Source organism: Pseudopipra pipra, chromosome 2 (genome assembly GCF_036250125.1).
Source record: "Pseudopipra pipra isolate bDixPip1 chromosome 2, bDixPip1.hap1, whole genome shotgun sequence".
NCBI lineage: Eukaryota > Metazoa > Chordata > Aves > Passeriformes > Pipridae > Pseudopipra > Pseudopipra pipra.
The window spans coordinates 95,430,251-95,445,613 of NC_087550.1; the positions used below are offsets into that span (position 1 = coordinate 95,430,251).

The window sequence follows — 15,363 nt, forward strand, 5'->3', positions numbered from 1 at the left end:
CATATGATCCAGCATGAGTTCTCTAAAAACTGCTCCAACATGGGTCCTTCCCGCAGGCTGAAGTCCCACATGGGCCCTCCACTTGCTGCAGTTCCTTATGGCCGTATCTGCCTGCTCCAACGTGGGTTTATCCATGGCTGCAGTCTGGGTAGCTCTCTGCTTTGGCATGTTTCTCCATGGGCAGCAGGGAAATACCTGCTCCACTACTGTTCCTGTCACAGGCTGCAGGGAAATATCTGCTCTGGCACTGTGCACCTCCTCCCCCTTCTTCTCTGACCTGGGTGCTCACAGGGTTGTTTCTCACACCTTTTCCCCCCACTCTGCTCTGTGGTGTACTGCCCTTTCTTAAATACATTTTCATAGAGGTGCCACCAGCCTGACTGAGGGGCTCAGCTGTGGGTGCAGTGGGTCCACTGGAGAAAAGTCTACACTAAGCTTAAACTGGGCACTCATATGGACAACCTGCAGCCTGGAATAAAGACCTTGAAGAAATATTTTTGTTTATTTACAGAACAAAATGTATACAAAATATAAAAATAGATTAACATATTCATTGAGGAACTCTAAATTTAATGCATAAATCCATTAGGGAACCAATAAACATACTCTATAAATCAATTACTTTGTGGTTATCCTCATTAAATGCTACTTATAAGTTAATAAGCTTGAAAAGCAATGACAAATTGCTGAAGTACATGCACAGGATTTTATTTTTTCCCTTATAAAGCAGCATGTCTAACTGAATGCTGCAGCTCTTGATACAAGCTGGTAACATTTATGCAAAAAACACTTTATCTTCTAGACTGCATGAGCAAGTACCTTCTGCTACAGGTTTTGAACTTGCCAGAAAAATGTAGACTTTACAAAGTTCAGCTGCTGAAGATACTCTTGCTAAGTTTTAGGAACCCTCTCCTCCTTAAAATTAAGATGAAAACTTATTTGTATTACAGGATGACTTCCAGTTTCTTGGGAAATATTAATCAGAAATGACGTCTATATATGTACATGTCATCATCATCATCATGGCTGGGCTTCACGAACAAAGATTTGGGAAGGGCTTTACCCACGTTTGTTACAAGCACAATGGTCACTAAAAAGACCAATACGAGACAGGCACCTCTGGTTGCAAAAGGCACAGCAGAAAGACTCCTTAGGTGGTATATTCTGCAAGGTACGAATCTTTCTGCGTTGTCTTTTCTTGTCGAGAGTGATCCTGCGTGCGTTCTCAAAAGCATCGGTAGTGTTATAGATGGTGTGTCTCCAGACCTCTCCAGACATGTACATATATGTACATGTGAGACACTGGATTACTGCACTGGCTCGGAACAACTCCGCTGCGGGTGTGGGGGGGACAGGTCGATTTTCATGGAGGTGAGGTAATGCCCTACCCCACACCTCAGCCCATGTAGCCTCACCGAGCGACCCCAGAGCAGCTGTCAGTCAAAGGCAGCCGGGAGCACACCCACACCTCGCCCCCTGGTACCCTTAATCCAGTCTCTGCTTGGTTGGCACAGTGGGAACACCTCCCCCCACCCTGTCCTAGAGCGGCCACTGGGCCAGGAGTCCCGCCTGGGAGGAGCAGCCACAGGGGGGACAAAGCAGTAAAAACAGCAACATGTGATCTCTTTCCGTCTGTGCTGGAGACCTTCCACCTGGCCACGTGGAAGCTGGACTCTCACAGGACGCCGGTGGTAACTATGATCTTCTCTTTTTCTCTCTCTTTCGTTGTTCCTTCTTCTTCTATTAATCTCCTTTCTTAATATATTGGGTAACTTGGGACCAAATGGATTGGATTTTGCTAAGTTGTATGGGTTGGCATGTGCTAAGTCAATGCTTTGTGGAATGCTTTGTTTTGGTTGTATGTTACCCTTTATAAGGGTAACATACCTTTTTTTTTTTGCCAAGATCTCTTATTTCCTAATGTTCACCAATAAAGTACCTCCTGAGAAAATGTGTGCAGCGTTTCTCCTTTGCATTCTCTCTTAAAGTGTCAAAAGAACCAAAGGCTCTTCTAATATGTCCAGAGTGTGGATATTGTTGGAGCCTTGTGTATTTTTAAAGTAAAACACTTTGGTGAGCTTATAGCTGGAGACTTGGGGTTTTACAGTACACACATACATATGTATGCACACACATTTATACACACAGATAACACACACAATAAAAATATATTGATACATTTGAGAATTATACTTAGGCTTTTGTTGCCTCTCAGTGTTTGAGGAGGTAAAACACATAACTGTGTTGCCACAGTCAGGAAGAGGCTGGGCAGCACTGGAGGAAGCTGTGTCCTACACCAAAAAATACTTTAAATTTTGTGACAGGGTATGAGTGCTCCAGCATTTAACTCCATTATTACCATGCTTTGGAAGACTGAAATGGTGGCCCCATTTGTCATGTCACAGATACAGACTCCTTATGCTTTCATTTTCTGCAGCACAAAGGCTCAAAGTGCTGTTGCCCTATGTTGTGATTTAAACAAAAATAAAAGCCACACACTTACTCTCTTCCCAGGCCAAAACTGATATAAGATGACAAACTGTATCCCAGAGTACAGTAGTCATATCGGTATTATAAATACCTTTATTTTAAAGTAAAATATAGCCTGAATACATACTCAAACTTTATGCAGTATGGATGCATTAACTAAACATGGGTCAGTGGTCATTTCAATACACAGTCCTCTCACCTTCTCAGGACATACACAATTCACAATGAAACTACCAGTTTTACCTTGAAAAATACTTAAAGCAACCTTTACCATTACACAAACACACAATTCCTTAGATAACTCTGGGATATTAATCCAGTTTTTCACCCCTTAAATTGATTTTGTTAACTCCTTAAAACTTAGTTACAGTAAAGGAATCTACTTTCCCTTTGTAGAGATAATAAACAGATAAAGAAAGTAGTATTCTGAACAAAGAATGTCAGCCCATTTAAGGGATTCTCATTCTTTGGATTATGTTCCTTTTTCAAGGGAAACTTGAACCAAGCTCCAGGATATTAGTGTGCTTAATTACTGATTGTTTGAGAATCATGAGCAATATCTAGCAAATTTCAACGCCCATGATTACACCCCCCCCCAAAAAAAAGGCAGTTTTCTGTATCCTCCAGCATGATTAACACACACAAGTAAGATCTCAGTACCAGTTCATCATGAGAAGACTTTTTAAACAAAATCCAAAAGAAATCGGCAACCAAATGTTACAAAACCAAAGTGTTACAGTATTAATCTTTCATCAAAGAGTAAGTTACTCTGCACTGCTGTGACGGCAGTATTAACTCCACAAACATAAAAAAATACACTTCACAAGATGGTGTGTGCTGATAGAGCACAGCTACCAGAAATTCTCCCTGTAGCAGTAAATAACCCTGTAGCCTGATGTTTAAGCAAACCTTCAACTATTTTAAAACCCAGTCACTCTGCAAAGAGAAACATCAATCACAGTAAGTCTTTAGACACTTTTTGTTGATTTTGGTCACTTAAGACTAATTCACCAAGGATTTGGAAGCCAGAGCACAGTTAAATGCCATCTCCATGACTGAATAAAAATGTGTATTAAGCAAATCAAGACGTACTCATGTTACAAACAGACCCTCAAGAGTTTTGTGCTGACACTCAGGCAATAAGAGAGCTAATGAGAACACCTATATTCTGCTCAGCACTGTTTAGGACACTAACAAATTAACTTTAGATGATTTGTCATCAAGTCCCTGCAGGAAGAAGCCACACTATTTAAGGGAGGTGGGCGAAGAAGAAAGACAGCGTACTCATTTAAGGAACTCTTTGATCCCAGGCTGATCACTGGGATAATACTAAAAATTATATTATAAAAACATTTAACAGGGAATCAGTTTAACCATTTTTCTCAGTTGCCATCGTGTATTTTTGATGTATTGATAGGAACTTTAACCTTTGTTCAGTAGTAATGATAGTACTGTTTGTTTTCAGTAGTAATGATAGTAATTTAAAAGAACAGTTTTGAAAAGGAATCAAAATGCCATTTGAAACAGAAGAACCACAACTGGTGGCTTCCTGCATTTTCACAAAAACAGTCAGTGGCATCACAAAATGAAGGCTGAGTGGTAAGGAATGGGATTGGTTTTCTTCCTGTTTTCCTTTAATATATCTTATTAACTCACTCCTGAATCACTAGGTCTTTGGAAGAGAAGAGGAAAGGTCATCAGTAGCCAGTAGCAGCACCAGATGGGAGCTGGAAATGGCATGTGTAGATTTCAGCTGTCAAATATTAGGTGAAATTTAACAAGTGTCAATATAAAACAATCTGCAAATTTGTGGCTTTTTTAAATTAGCAAGATTAAATGAAGGGTTTTGAGAGCAATTTGAACTCTGTTATAGTATTATAGTTATACATAAAGTATTTCAAGTTGTTCAGTCTCACCCAGGTCAGCAGAGTTCTCAGCCATGCTCTGTGCTAAAACACAAAAGCAAAACAGCATTCTGTATTAGGCTTAATCCACTACCTCATAAAATTCCTTGATTTCTTTCCTCTATGGTTGTTAAACTTTTTGTGAAAGTAGACATCTTCAATAAAAGGACACTAAATAACAGTTGCCACTTATTTACTCTTATAAGTGGTATCCATGACTTGCCAATGTCTTACCAAGAATGAACGAAGACAAAAATGCAGAAACAATACAAGGAAGACTATAAAAATCATTTCTAGCCCCAACAAGACAGGGCTTTGAGTCCTAACTTTTGTGAGCTAGATGTGCCTCTCCCAAGCATCCTAAGCAGTAGGCTCTGTGTGAGAACCGTGTGTGTTTGAACTAAGAAGGAATTCACATATGTGCTCTCAGCCCACAAACAGGACTGAAAAAAAACCCCAAGGAAACGTTTCCTCCATAAGTGTGACTTCAGCAAATATGCTGCAAGAGCAGCCAACAACATTGCTGTCCTTTCTTTCTGAGAAGATCAGCTAACATTTAAGCATGGAAGATACCCAGGCCCACCCTTAGTCATTCCAAAATACCAGCCTATTTAATCAGCACAAATAACCCTTCTGGAATGCACACAGCCAGTCTACCAGTGCAGCCACACTCCACCACCTCACACTGGCCTCTCAAATATTCTCATCCCCAGTGCAGAAGATAATGCTGCACTGAGTGAAGACCCAAGGGTAGGTAACAAAAGGGCCTATGGTACTTGACTTCATCTGCGTGCACATTTCTTTGACTTCTAGACCAGACAACTGGTGCAAACAGCTACAGCACACTGCCATGGCCCATCACCTTCATCGTGCATCACAAACCAGGGAGGACAATTTTACCTACCATGTGGGTCACTATTTCATTAATGGGTATGGCCGTGTGTGACTTGACACACATGCAGACCATCTGAAGAGAGTAATTGGCTTTGTTCCTTAAAAGTAGACCACCATTTTCCTTCCCCCCTCTGCTTCCAGGATCCTTGCTCTTGAACTGCTGGGAAATCCAGTCCTACTTACTGGCACTGAACTGACTTTTTAAAAATCCTATGGATTTTATTTAAATTACAGTAGTTAAAATATTAAGACCTAGCTGGTCTAATGATGGCTTACTATATAAAACAAAAAAACAGAAATGGAATGTGTTCTTAGCTAGTGAAACTCCTCTGACTTAAATTATGTTTGCTACTTCTTTTGTCCCTGTGGATACTACCTAATTTCCCCTTGCTCTTCTCTCATCTGATAGACTGGAAGTTTTTCAGAGCAGGGACAGGCACTTATTATATGTATTAAAGGTCACCACTGAAACAATGAGGACATTTGACTGCTCATTCTAGCAGACATCACTTGCAGTAGCTGTATTTAAAACTAATAATGAGAAGACAGTTTGAAAGTGGTGTATTCCATTTTTGGAAAACTATATAAAGAACATAGTAAAACCACCTCACTCTGCCCTCTTGCACTGTTGGCAACTACATTAATTACTGATCAAGTATTCAGGTCCACTGGAAGACAACTTCCGTCTGGCCCATGGACTGCTTCGGCAGCAGCAGTGAATGCCACAGCCAGCATGACGCTGCCCAGCTGCTGTGGGCTCTCCCTTTGCGTGCCCAGGATTCCTCTTTCTGCAACAACTGCACAGTTACCCCAATCCAGCACCTTCTAGTAAATCTTTTTAAGGGAAATGTAACATCAACCTCAAATATCCTCTGTTTGACTAAAAGTTGAAGGAATGTCAGGGGACAGGGAGAACCTTTACCAGTGCAAAAGCTACCAGTCTTGTACCAAGGAATAAAATTTCACCTTTTTGAAGGAAACAAACAAACAAAAAAGAAAACCAAACAAAAAACCACACAAAAACAAAACAAAGCCACAAAAACAACCAACAAAACCCTCAGGATTCTGAACGGCAATATTTGCAACAAATAAGTATTAATGCAAGCATAAATTCAGAAAGCCTAGTTAGTAATTACAAATAAAATTTCCACCCTATTAATGAAAGTTACCATGAACTAGCTTGACTTCCTCACCCTGAGGAACACTTAGTCTTAAGACAATGACTGTCTATTAGGGTACCCTGCACCTCCTGTGTGCTGTTTGTACATACATTTCCTTTCACAGGGGGAGAAAGAATATGTAAGCATAGAAAAGATGATTAAATACCAAAATATCAGTTGATACAGAAGTGGAGTAAAACTACTGATGCTGTCACCATCTACTTGACCACCATCAGGGCCAGGGTCTCTTATTAAAGCCCATCCAGATCTGACACTCAGGAGTGCTTCCAAGCTCTTTATAACACAGGCATGAGGGGGCAGTTAAGGGCAGAAGACCTCCTGGGAGATTGCTAGAGAAATGTCCCAGGCAGAGGAAGCCAAACTTGGCAGGGTCTGTGCCCATACTGTTCGTCCAAAGCAGACCTTGAAGCAAATTAGCCAGCCAACAATGCCTTTTTTTCCCCCTGCCCCTCTTCAGAAGGAACTACTTCTCTATTGCTGGTAGGGATATTGAATTCATTAGCACATATGCAGTGTGAACAATCGGGAGACTTGAACCTGGGACTAAAGTGACAGCCAAATTATTTGATGCTAAAACACATTCAGTGAGGAACAGTGAAAGGGGTCAAGGAAGTACCAGGCCACTTGACATCAAAACAGTATCTGCGGTAGGAAGTGGAAGCAGAGCAGAGTAGCTTGCAGTGTTTTTATATCCTTTCCTTTATATGGCTGTGTTGGCACACTGGGATGTAGACGAGCATGTCCTACTGGGAAAGGAAGAGATGTGACAGGACTGAGGAATCATGAGCCCAGGGCACGATCTTGCATGCTGAAGCAACTGCGACTGCTTTGCATTAAATGCACATGTCCGCACTCAAAGCCCCCCAAGCACACAGCAGCTCTGTCTACAGATGAAACATTTTCTTTTACAAAGACAAATAAGCAAAAGATTAGTTTAAAAGCCTACTACAACTGATGTGCAATAAAAACAAGTGATAAGCTTTAATTCTTAATTGATTCATCAGTCCAATAAGGGAATAAGGTATTCCGAGCCTGAGAGCTTGCTTGTTTGTTTTCCAGCTACGTCCATTTAAGAAATAAACAGATCTCTCTCTCCAGACCTTATTTATATTACTCCAGATTGGATACAAAGCTCTTCATCTTCAAAAACATTAAAAAACTAGCATTTAAAGAAAACAAATTAGTAGGTTTTAACTCTGCAAAGCATGAACTGTCTTCCAGTACTAAGGATTAGTCAAATTCATCAATCTCTGGAAATAGCAAGCCTGCTCATTGAAACAGAGAGAGCACTTGAGAGACCTTCTCTGAGAAAATTGTTATGACCACCTGGTTGATGGGCCAGGATATTCCCCACCAGGTTCTCTGCCCAGCTGAAACACACTACATAGATTACCTGGAAGCAAGCTACAAAACCAGCTTTATCCTTGTAAGGCCACACTACATTTTTGATGGGCTTATGGCTGCTCCAAATTGCACCTTACCATCTATGTTTATAAAAAGCTGTCTTGGCTGCTATAAACTACATGAGCACACAGCCAGTACACTCTGGCTACACCCTGACTCCTCCTCCTCATCCACTGAAGGCCAAAGATGACTGTGGTATAAAGTGATTAAAGCATGCTTTCTCCACTAGGTAATATCTGAGCAGAATTCGATCCTACAGATGCACATTCTAAAGTCAGAGTCATTTAAGTTGCAAGAACTGACTACAATAGTTTTTTGAAAACACTTGACACATTTTCTATCTTTGCCACCAAGTAAAAGTACTACTATTTCTTACAGAGATTATCTACAGAACGTCACAGAAATAAAGCTTTCTATAACCACTAGGAGTTAGTGGTTCTGATTTCCTTAAGGGTGTATTTTCTATAAAAAGTCTTGCTCCAGCACTAATTGCAAAATTAGGAAGAAGCTTAAAAGTAATTAGATTGGGGTGTTAAATCACTAATGTCCCTTAAATAAAACTCCTAATTAGGGCACATTGCATATTTATCTACAATCCAGATCTGACAAAGAGCACAAACATTCCCTTTCTAGCTGACATCCAGGACACTGCCAGAGAAATGTTATGCACTGACAGTACTTTCTTCAGGAAGGCTGGAGCCCTCACTTGACTTGCACATGTACAGGTAAGGACACCTACATCCCTCCACTTTGGTCCCAAAGCAGACTGGCATAGCAGAGAGAGTCAGGGCTAGGTGACATTCAGACACCTACCACCAGACTGTCATTCATCTCTCTCTTTTGATTGCATAGGAATCTTGGGCACTTGCTTAGATTAAGCTTCTGTGATGGGATTTAGCTGCTGATACTATAAAAATATAAAATTATCTGGTCTTCCCTCCTCTGACATGGTATTTCTCAGATTAAGATAAATGCAGTTGGATAGATGCTTTTGTTTTATTACACCTAAATAAAACAGCACCTGACATGAAGGCATCTCAACTGAGAATTGATCCACAATAAACTACTGCAACACAAACAGCAAAGATTTCTTCATAGTCCATTTACCCGAAACATACTTAACTGCTTCAAAACAAACTCCACAACTGTCCTGACATTCCACACATCCTGCAGTCAGTCTTTCCAAACATTTTGTACCTTATTCTAACCTCAAAACAAAATAATCCATGATCCTAGCAAACTAGATGCACAGATCTTTAGGTATTGAAAGTAAAACCTTTTTTTTTTTAAATGCTTTACATCAGTTTATCAAATCCACTGAATACTGCTTCATGTGACAACAGAATTTCTATTTGCAAGGAATACTGCACTCCCAGTTTGAGACTGAGCATCATAAAAACTACTATGTCTTCTGAACCCCAAGCAGTATCTTTGTCACCTGGATTTTACTGCCTGATGAGGTTCAGTTATATGCTTGTGCCACAGCTACATCATACCTTAGGTACCTACAAGAAATCCTTGCACACCTCTGGGACAACGCTAGCTTCTAGCATCTCACTACAGGCTGAAATCATACTACCCAATTTCCTTTTGACAAATCTTTGAGCAGTAGCTGTTCATTGCCAGATATATTCACACAACAAACACAGTTTTGCCAGCTTAGCCATTTTCACTGAGGGAGGAAAAAGAAAGCTTTAAACGATTTGCAAAATAACTTCAAATACCTTTCAGCTGCTACAAGAAATGTGGTATTCTGGAGGAATTTGTATTTTTCATCCAGAAGTTACTCTTCCTCCCACCAACTCAGATGAGAGTGGCTTAAGCCTAGAAGGACCAGAAAAATTAGCTTGGCTACCACAGTGCCTATATCTCTGAGTCAACACAGCTGTCAGCCTTGCACTGCTGGGGATGCATGTGTTCTTCCATGTTTTCAAGCCCACTGAAGTTAAGATTTGATACCTATCCTAGACACACATTCATTCCAGAAAGGAACAAGCCATATTTAGCATGTCTGGAATTAACCAGGTACTCCTCTACGTATGATCCAAAAATCACAGTTAAGTCAACCCCCTCTAAAACCATTTACTTGCATGGCTTGCCTTCATGATCCCAAAGATTTCAGGGAAGAGAAAAATCTTTCCCTGAGTAAACAGATGTAATGTTTGCATTAACACTTCCAGGAATCAAGGAGAGTGCTATTTTAAAGTGGATCATTTAGAAAGAAGGAATAAAAACTAAAATCCATAATCCAACTCTCCTCTTCTGCATATGTGATAAGACAGACCAGGAATATATACACTTATAGGCATGTGTAAGTTTATTAATAATTTATTAATTATTAATATTAATTATTTATTAATATTAATTATTTATTAATAATTACTCGACAAAAAGGCTGTGCGAATAGCCATATACACACACATATTAATGTCTATTTGATTGCTGTGAAATGCCTCTAAGAAGCTAAATGAATTAACAGCTAGGCTTAGCACCACATGAAACACACACCTTAGGGAAAATTAACAAATCTAAGTGCAAAGGTTAGAGTGAGCTGCCTGCCAGGCTGTTTCTTTCATCTTACTAAGCCAAAAAACTATTTGTCATCTTTTTCAGAAAGATGCAACAAACTGTATTTCACACAGACTTGGCAGAGTCTTAAACCAGCAAGTCTGGCCCACAAAATGGTAAGTATCCCCAGTAGCTGCTGTTGTTGCCAACACGTGAAAACACAACATTCCCAGAGATCATCAACTTCATCCCCAATTACTGCTAATTTTGTGCAGGATTGTAACATTTTTCTATGTTCATTAGCTACAATTACCTGAATAAGAGTTAGTAGCAGAAAGAAGACGAAGTGGAAAAAACAGGGAATGCACAGGTGAGGTTTGCCTCACTTTGTAACAAGTCAACACGCAAGATTAACTTGAGATAGTACTGACAGACTGTACAAAGTGGCTTTGGACCATGATGCTTGTTTGGGGTTGGATTTTTCTGTTTTGTTTTTGTCGTGGCTTTTTTAACTCAGATGAGAATTTCGCTATTTTGTCACTTTTTATAGAACTGCACAAAAAAAGAATTCATGTTCATGAAAATCTGAATAAAAGCATTATTCAGATTGGAAGAGTATTGTCTGTTGTATCTCACAATTGAACAAAAAAACCCTCTCTGTGTATATGTGTACATGTATATTCAAACTACATATTTAAGCACTTTTTTTTGTGAAACAAACACACAGAAATCACTCTGAAATAATTTGTTGGTGAAACAGAAGAGGCTCATGTTCAAATCTGTAATTCATCTCATTCAAGTGTCCCAATTATTATGGTCATTTACCTCATGTTGACTTAGTAAGAGCTTCCATGTCTAAGCTAAGAAACCATTCCCTTCCAAAAGAGGAAAAATGTGGTTGAAACTGCTGCTCTGACTGTCATTTCATGACAAAAATTTCTTAAGACAGCTTTAACCTAGATGTCTATTTTCCTTGGTATGACACCCTGCAAAACCATGGTATTTTATAGATACCTTCAAGAAAGGATCTGAATTTAGCACTAAAATCTTGTTTTACACGGGTGTATGCCAAATGCTTTTCATCTCATTATCCTGGTTTGAAATGACCGTACTACTTAAAAGTAGCATAACATCAGTATAAAATGCAAGAGCTCTTTCAAAGTAGCACAATAAACCACTGTTATCATGATGGTCAGTTGCCTCAAACAACACTACAAATTCCAAGCAACTCAAGCTCCATTTAATTCCTACTGTACAATTACAGAATATATGATATCCTAGGAATGTTTATTTAAAGAATTTTGTACACTTCCAGTTGGAAGTATTTTGGTCTCCCATTTCAAAAATTGTTGACGTTTATTCATTTTACATATTAAATACATGTTCTGCATACTACACCTCAAACATTATTGCTAGTACTTAGAAAATTATTCCATAATCAGGAAAGGTTCAATTCATAATGAAAAAGTTTTATAACAGAGACAAAATATATAAAGCCAGTTACAGTCTGGGAACTTTGAGCTCTGGCTTAACCTATGTAATATTAGACAAATGGCTTCCCCTCTATTCCTTCCTCTTACAAATTGCTTGCTGTACCTGTGTCATCGCTTGAGGCCAGGCGCTGGCTTTCTCTTTGTATAATGTGATTTACAGCTGGGATTTCTGAATGCTGCTACAACACAAAATCACTGCAATGGTTCAGAGCTCTGCTTACCAATCACCCTAATCCCAGTCTTCACCAGTACTTTTAATGGCACCCCTGCTGTTTCCGAACAATAGCCCAGTCAAGAGAACTTGTCCCATCGCTTTGAACCTACTGTACACATACACACATATATGTACTATGCTTTTTTTTTTTTTTTTACCCTCAGGTCACATCTCAAATGCTGGCAATGAAGTCGAAAATGTTTTTACACCCACAAAATCATTTCCAAAGTAAAACATCACGTAATAAGCTACTACTTCAGCACTGCCCTCTCATTTCTGGTAGTGATTATAGTGAGTCTAGCCAGGATTCCATAAGCAGAATACGTGGAGAATAGTCTCTTACAAAGTTGTGGGAACAGGAGCCGAGAAACCATGCTCTGCCTGAGATTCTGCCCACAAACAGCCCACAGCAGGAGACGAAAGCTCCTAAACTCACTGTGCAAACACCTAAAATGCATCATAACCCCCTTTCTGAAACACATGGGATTATCCTGACACGCTATTCCCTATCTTTCCGGAGGGAAGGAAAAATCGTATTTCTCCAGAGCAAGCCTCCAGAGCAGGCTCCCACGGCCAGCAAGCCCAGCCCGGGTGTAAAGCCAGGCATTTTGGTATCCAACCTCATAGATGCAAGTTACCAATTGCGAAACTCGGGCGCAGAGAGCGCTCCAGCCCGGCACAGCGGTACAGGGTTTCAGGAGCCACCTGAGGCGAGCTGGTGCTGGAAACGAGCGTGAACATTGCTAACATTGCTCTGAAGTCCTTCTGTCACCCATCCGGTAGGCACACTCCCACAAAACACTGGGATTTAACCGACTGACACTACCAATGAAAGAAAAGGTTTATCAGAAAATCGCCACCCAGCTGCCTGTCAGCACTGATTTCCACCAGCTCACGGCAATCTCTCCGCCCCAAACGGGGGGCTCGGGAAGGGCAACGGCGTGTCCACAAAGGGGCTCCTTTAAGGAAAAGTGCTCATCTGACAGAGCCTGGGTTAGTTTTCTCACCTCTGCACACAATGAGAGCGGGCAGAGCCCAGCACCTCACTAACCCACCGTATTTCCCTCTCTCGCTCCCCAGCAGGAGAGCGGGCGGCTCCTGCCTCCCTCTGGGCAGAGCCCACCAGGGCTGGCGCCAGGCTGCGGGGCCGCTGGCCATGGGCAGGGCACGGACACTCGGACAAAAAGGAACACGAACAGAAGAAAAAGCACGCACACACACACCACCACCCTCCTCACTCCCCCCAATACACACAGAGACCACCGACGAAACCCCTCCGCAAAACGTGCCTCCTCATCATCCAGATCCCGACGCTGGAGACCCGAGAGGCAGCCCCGCTGCGGTGCTCGCCTGCCGGGCACCCCGCCGCCCCCTCCCTGCCCTGCCCGAGTTCAGCACTCACCTCGGGGGGATGCGGTCTCAGCAGCAGCCCGAGTCCGAGGCGGCGGGGCCGCCGCTCCGCCGGTGCCGGGCAGGCGGCCGCGGCGGGGCGAGGCACACTTCCACTTTCTCTCGGGGGTCTTTCTTTGCCGTGCCGTGCCGTGCCGTGCCGAGCCGAGCCTTGCCGAGCCGCCTCCGCCTCCCTGAACACTCCTCCCCGCCCTCCCCTCCCCGCCGCCTCCCCGCGATGCGATGCCCAGCCGCCGGCAGCGCCGGGGCAGCCGGGGGCGGCTCTCCCTGCCCTGCCCTGCCCCGCCCCGCCCCGCCCCGGTACCTGCCGGGGCGCTCTAGGGCAAGCACGTCGGACCCGCACCTCACCGAACACCTCTACCTCCCTCTGCAGTACGCACCCGCTATGCTCAGAGCTCACCCGGCCCAGCGGGGCACGGGGCGAAGGGCTGCTGCTTCGTGTTTCGACCGTCATTGTCCGCCCCTCTCCTTCGGTAAACTGCTCGAAGAAAGGAGTCCGGGAGGGCAGTGTGGATGGGAGCAGTCTAGATGTGGTTCAGCACAACAAAGACCCACTTGATTTCCTACTGACACATAATGCCCAGCAAAAGGGAAACACTGGGAATGTCGTAATTATCACCCTGTGGGATGGATGCAAAAGCAACACTTCTTACGAGGTTTGTAGTTAGAAAACAAATGGCAGGTTGGATGCATCTATTTTTGTCCCGGTACTCATGCCCTGCTGCTTTAGGGCTGTGTTTCCTGGCACTGTAGGTAAAAATCATGCAACAAACATAAAGGCAGCAAAGTCATAAGTCCTGGTGATAGTCTTTTGCCGCCTTATTGAGTGGCTGTTAAGATATTTTGCCCACAGATGAGAACCCTGCCTTTAGCTAAAGTGTGCATCAGTGCATCTTTTTTCATTGGAGGCTTAACAGTAATTGTCCAAGCAAACGCCTCACTAGGCATCACCCTACACAACATACGCTAGTCTTCCACTTCCACTAAATCCTTGTCTTTGCTGGGCCAAAACCCACTTCAGGGTTATATTACAGGAGTAAGCCTTACCTTCTCCCCATAATACTTCCTAGACCTAGCTGGCATGCCACGATGATACCCAGATACTACCCAGGTGTCTACACACTATGAAACACCATAAAATATAAACACATATATAAAATATAAACACATATATTAGATTACCCCTCACTTGGTCTTGAATGATCCCTGCTTACCTGATGAGGGTACCTACACTGCTGACTCAAGTTTGGTTGTAAGGTATATAAGCAGCTGTCCCTCATTTAAATCTCAATTGTGATACACATGTAAATGGTCCACTTTTGAAATTCACTCAAGTTTTTTCAGAGAAACCCAAGCTGTGAGTCAGGGATCTGACCAGAGCTATCTTCACATGAAGTTTTAGGGGCCTGGTATGCAACTGAACATTTAGTGTCTCTGTAACCAGAATAAGTACAGGCAGCAGGGGGTGCGGAGTGTGGTGTTGAGGGCAGAGCACACGATTCCCTGTTCCTGGAAGCTGAACCAGTACATAACAAGAGTGAAGGAGCCGTGAGGACTGAGAACCTAGTCTCTAGTTTTGTGATTGCAGTAATCAGTTAGGAAATGTCCGCCCAGGATGGTTTTTATCCTGGTGTTGCACACTGTAGGGAGCAGAACTTAGACCCTTATTCAGGCTCTTGCAGGTGAAATGCTTGGATGATGTCTTCTGATTCCTGGATTTTGGATTCTGGCTGTCCTCTGGCCTAACACTGCTGGAATATTCCATTTCTGTTTTCCCTAAGGCTCAGTATGCCTTAGTGCTTTACTTAAGCACTTTCTTAGAAATCGGACTGAAACTCTTTGGGGCTAAGGAAGGCTTTCAATGG

General features: G+C 42.3%; 1 protein-coding gene across 2 annotated transcripts in view; it reads right to left on the bottom strand.

Moving 5' to 3' along the window:
- Positions 1-13,640, bottom strand: part of MYO16 (myosin XVI) — a 375,232-nt gene extending 361,592 nt beyond the window's left edge. Inside the window, exon 1 of one of the 2 annotated variants that reach the window (XM_064646539.1) lies at positions 13,491-13,640. The gene's annotated coding sequence lies outside the window, so the exon portion shown is untranslated. The remainder of the gene's footprint in view (positions 1-13,490) is intronic. The other variant, XM_064646537.1, reaches the window with a different exon arrangement.
- Positions 13,641-15,363: the final 1,723 nt, after the last annotated feature.